The following is a 6,020-nucleotide window of genomic DNA, read 5'->3' as shown; positions in this document are numbered from 1 at the left end:
ATCCTTGCAACCCTCTATGGATGTAATATACTCTGCCTCTGTGAGAGACAAAGCAACACACTTCTTTGGATGAGACATCTACGACATTGCACCACCTGTCAAGGTGAACACATAATCAAAAGTAAATCTCTTGCTATCCACATGTCCTGCATAGTCTGAATCTGTGTACCCAAGTACACACATCTCTCTTATGCCGAAGCAGATGCACATCTCCTTAGTACCCTTCTTGTAACTCATGATGCACTTAACTACCTCTAGATGCCTCTTTCCTCGATTAGCCATATACCAGCTAACAACTCCCACTGCAAATGTGGTGTCTAGTCTAGTAGCTATCATAGAAAACATAAGACTCCCAACCACTGATGCATGAGGAACCTTGGCCATAATGGCCCTCTACTCATCTTATTTGGGACTATCTGTTTGACTCAGTTTCACATATTGATGCAATGGAGTAGTTACTACCTTTTGCCCTCCATATTGAAGCACTGTAACACTTCTGTAACATACTTCTTCTATGAAAGCCAAGGGAGTTTTTCTACTCCGGTCACACATGATGCGCATACCAAGAATATGACTTGCAAGTCCAAAATCCTTCATGTCAAAGGACTCATATAGCTTGTCCTTCAATGCATCGAGCTCATTTACTACTATGAAATAGACTGACTCTGCAAGATGAAGTCTAACAGTAGACTTTGCTAGTGGATCCAATTCATTCCAATGATCCTCAAACATATCTGCAAGCTTAGCTTCAATCCTTGCCAAGGTTTAATCTTCTTCGTTTGAATAAGCACATCCATTGTCTATTCTTTCCATAAAGAAAAGTTTGTCCCATCAAACTTTTTAATGCTGAAAAACTTCTTTTCAGACATGGAAGAGGATGCCATGATGCAAATGAAACAAAATCTCAAATGCTAGTACCTATAAGAGAGAAATCACACCAAATACCAGGTGCACCCAAATATGACTGCCTTAATGAATGATAGTGTCACCAAAACTCAAGGCTCAAAGCATCAAAATGCATCTAACTCATGTGCATATACTATGCATCCATATGAGCAAATCTGGCCCAAAAGAAAATGTCAACCTGCAATGACAAAACAATGGCAAACCCAATGCCAATAAGAGCCAAATGCCTCAATCATAAACACCATCCATGGAAATAAGCATCCACAAAATCTCATCCAAGAGATCATAGCACAACATGTGCATCCACTGCAATATGTCAAAGTTGTCCCTCAGAATTAAATAGCATTTGTGTGATAAACGTCCATGAATAAAGCATCCCACAAGGAAATCTAGGCCTATAAACGCATCCAAAAAGGATTGAAATGCATCCAAATGGCCTGTAAAGCATCCACTACAACCCAATGAAAACCACAAATGAGCACACATGGCTAGTGCAACTAGAGTGATCTGCATAAGGTATATCCAAGAAATCACAGCCCCACGGCAATGACCGCTAGTGAAAATAGAACATGGAATGCTTCAAAACATGGGTATCACTGCATATTTGGACTTAGTAAGACAATCTTCAAATATCTCTCTTTTGCTAGATTTCCAAAATCCCAACCGATGAATGGAAAATGGGGAGTCAACCCTTGCAATTGACTTGTAATAAAAAACTCAAAGGTTTGAATCTTTGAATAGATTTTTGACAAAGAAATAGATGATTCGGTGCCTTAGAGAGATGGAGATTCTATAAATATCTATGGAATCATGCAAAAGCTGACAGGTACGGGGTCTTTGGGCCTCCAAAACACAATAGAGCAGATGGTTTTGGAAACTATGGTCGCAATCACCGGGTCCAACACACACACCAAAAAACATTTTTGCAAACATATCTATTTGTAAACACCATCAAAGTACAAGTGATGAGCAACACAGAAGTTTTAGGGCCTCCTGAGTCCACCAAAATTGGTAGATCTATGAATGGTTACTTCAAACTCAGGTTCCAACGCACTGGCAAAAAAACATTGAAGACAGTGAGTTAGAAATCCAACAAAATGATGCCAAATTCAAGAATAAATGTGTTTTTGAACTCTCAAAGTGCAATGGACACCAAAAGTAGGCAATGGTTGCCTCTATAGGCCTGAACTCTCATTCGTTGAAATTAGGAACATGGGAATCATCAAAAAACATCTTTTTTTGCTCCAAAATCACTCAAAGAGCTTGCCAAAGGTTTTTGCAAGGTCTCTATACACTAGGTTGTAGGTAAAGTCACCCAACAAAGCTCTCCTTCCTCCCATAGAGCTACAACCATAGATTTTGGGCTCCAAGCACACACTCGAGCTCAGCTAGAACACCCACACTCTGATACCAGTTGAGAGACCTCAACAACAGAAGAAGGTCAGAGAGAGGGAGAGCCAAAAGAGAGAGTAACACAATTTTTGGCGTAGAACACCCTAATCTTCTATGTCATCCATATATGTATGTGTTTGAGTATTATACATAGCTGGGGTTAAGGTACACATTCCTCTTAGCACTTATGTACCAAAATTTGAGCCTCGATGAGACATTGTTTCTCTACCCATGGGTTGGGATAGACACTGACCCTTAGGTGTTGTGGCTTAGCCATGGGCTGAGGCTCTTATCATTCCCTCATTTGCCTCATGTAGGTGCTTATTGCAATTACCATTTGCAAAAGTAGCACTAGAGGAAGATGATCTTGCCAAGGAGGTCATGTCTTATCTTGGATAATGACCTTGTGTCCCTTCCCAATCTTTCTTGCACCCTTCATGCTTACTTGTAATGATTGAGTTGCCTAGGAAGTTGCCTCCCTAGGCTATGGCATGCTAGCTTTGTCCCTTTTGGCTTGATTACAAAGCACTTTATTAAGGGTTTTAGCTTGCAACAAATAAGGTTTTAGCTCTTCCACAAATAAGATTCCATGTATTTGATGGCACAAGGATCTAGGTGCACTAGCATTTGCATTGTGCCTTGGGTTGGGTTGGGAATAACAAGTTGGACTCGAGGTCCTCTAGGGAGTAGTATAAGCCTATATGGGATAGTTGTTGGATAGGGAATGTCTCCATGTTTTGTAGCCAAGGAGGAATCATAGGGGATTCTGAGGTGGAGGGTCTTAATTGTGGGTTTTCCAGATTATCCTCTACCCCCCTTGTTCTAGCATTTGGACCCTTGTGTGAATCTGGTTCCAAATCCATCCCCATAAGACTGACTATCATCAAACAATTGGTACGATGGGGTTGATTGCTAGTAAGTATTTTGGGACTTGGCTCCCTAAGTAGTGCTTGTGATAATGGTGGTTGGGCATACATTTGAGGTTCTATCATTGCCCTAGTATGCCCAGCAAATGGGTTTAGCAATTCTATTGGGTCAGTCAATCCCAGCCTTCCCATGATATTGGAAAAGGTTTCCCTTAATCTAGTTGTTGTAGTAGATGGATTAGGAGATTGGAGGTCATTAGTGATGGAGTTCAGAGCCACCAAGGCTCTAAGATTAAAGAGTTCACCCATGTCTCCATCCTGACTCATGGACTCTTCCAAGCTAGATAATTCACTTGACGATGGTTCTTGGAGGGAGTGAGAACCAAATTTTTAGCTTGCTGACCCTGAGGATGCCAAGCTAGGTATGGAGGTTGACAAGATGGTATTTGGGGCACTGTCTTCAAGCTTAGGGTGAGATTTTAGGACTCTTCCTAATCTCAAGATCATGTGTTAATTAGCACAGTTGAGGCCGTCGCGGGGTCAAGGGGAAGTAGCCCCTTGTGCTTCCCTAGAGCTAGATTACACTTATATCCCTGATTTTTCTTGATTTTTGTGCTCCCATAGCTATCCTTACAAAAAAGGGATAGAGGCTTATAGCACCGATCCGGCATGATAGAGCTAAAGCACCACCTAGTGGGATAGAGCTAAGCAACAACTTGATGGGATAGCAGGTTGACGGGATGAACAGTATGGCTCTTGTTGGTGGAACAAACATATGCCACTGGTCCATGGGTTATGTAAATATGCCTCCAGATGGAGGGATGCAGGCTATAGCATAGAGCGAAGGGATATGGCTATAGCACCAGTCAAATTTTTTGCTAGACCATAAATTTGGTAGGTGGGTTAGGTGGTTAACATGTTTTAGTGTGGGGGGATAAGGGGCTATGGCACCGACTGGCGAGATAGCTGGCCTATGGCACGTAGCAGGGGGGATAGAAACTCGTAGGTCCACTGCTTGGTTTTTGATTATTTTTATGATTTGGAAGTTTCTATTCAGGTTTTTTTGTGATAGGGGGACGATAAACTACTAGCCTACCTACTCAATGCAAAAAATAACAAGAAAGAACATAATTTGAATGGCAAATGGGGTGTGTTGAAAAAAGTCACAATTTTTCCTTCCAAAACCACTTCGAAAATCACTTCAAGCATCACTTTTGGGTGTTTTTATTGGAATTTGTTATCACACACATGTTAGCAATCCTCTAAAGTATCTCTCTATCAATTCAAAACACTCAAAACAACAATAAGCTCTAAATTCTCCAAAATACTTTCCAACAAAAAATGACTTATTATGAGGGGTGGTTAGTCCCTAAGAGAAACCACTTATAGACATTTGCTAGGGAAAGTGGGCACGTGCCCTTTGCCCATGTTGTACGTAGCACACTAATCACCTGGAGTGTTGAGGGTTACACTCCACCACCCCACTAAGCACTACTTCCAGGAATAGAATATAGTTTGTAACTGAAAAATGGTTATAACTATTTCCAAGCACTCCCTTGGATTTTGTCTCTACGATGATGTATGTAGCCGATAGTTATCGGATTGCAGCCCCCGACTGAGGTTTTAGTTTGTTTTTGGCTCAATCTAAGCTCAATTGTTTTCAAGCAAACATCAAGAAGAGAAACTTTTGTGTTTAGCTCTCTTGTACTCGTGAATGTCTGGAAACCTATCTATAGCTCTTTTTTATTTATTCCACCTTGCTTTCGACTGTGTACTATTCTTTGAAATTATATTATTTTTGGTTCAAGCTAGTCTAGTATTTTTGCATTCTAAGTTAATTGGGAACACATTTGGAAATCCTACTGCATGTTCGAACTTAGAACCTGAAAAGATTGGTGCAAAAAGGTGACAGACAACAAGCGGACAACATCGTGATTCAAAACAGACAAGGTGATGAACAGACAGCTTTGCTGTAATACAGAGACAAGAAAGACCAACTGCAGACTACAAGACAAGAAAACCACAGAAGGAAGGAAACAATTGGTATGACAAACAACAACTCAAGAGAAAAAAAGAGAAACAAAGATATGACTTCATTCCACAACACAAAGAGTCACAAACAAGCCAAAGAGCAACACGACTTAGAAAGTGGACGAGTGGATAATCAATAAGAAAAAGAAGAGGAAAGAGCAAATCCTACAAAGATCCAACAAGCAATCAAGTAGTCCGCACTCTTAGCATATGAGCAAAGACTCCAAGCCACTAAAAGAAACAAGCACAAAGCTGATGAAACTTGCTGCAACATTTCCAAATCACGGTGTTCAAACAACAATGGGTGGAACAACGTCTCATCAAACAATAGTCATTGACAATGGAGCACAAGCTCTCAGTAAGAGAAGACGCTATGGCGGGAGGGTTGGTGACCATCAGCACCAAAAATGGCTATCAAGGCCACACAACAACACTCTCATTCTCATCTCCCAATAGAATGGGACCTGTAGAGGCAACTATTGCTTGCTTTTGGTGTCCATTCCACTTTGGGAGTTTAAAAATACCTTCATTCTTGAACTTGGCATCATTTTGTTGGATTTTTGTCTCCCTGTCTCTGCTTCAACGTTTTTTTGCCAGTGTTTGGAGCTCGAGTTTGAAGGAACCATTCATAGATCTATTAGCTCCAATAGACTCAAGAGATCCTAAAACTTCTGTGGTGTCATCATTTGCACTCCGATGGTGTTTAGAAACAGGTTTTTTTTTGCCAAAAAGTTTTTTGATCCATGTGTTGGACCCGGTGATTAGGACCATGGTTTCCAAAACCATTTGTTCCATTGTATTCTGAAGGCTCAAAAACCCCTACTT

This window comes from Dipteris shenzhenensis, chromosome 4 (genome assembly GCF_047967505.1).
Source record: "Dipteris shenzhenensis isolate YYH24624 ecotype China chromosome 4, Dip_SZ_1.0, whole genome shotgun sequence".
NCBI lineage: Eukaryota > Viridiplantae > Streptophyta > Polypodiopsida > Gleicheniales > Dipteridaceae > Dipteris > Dipteris shenzhenensis.
This window is presented reverse-complemented; position numbering follows the sequence as displayed.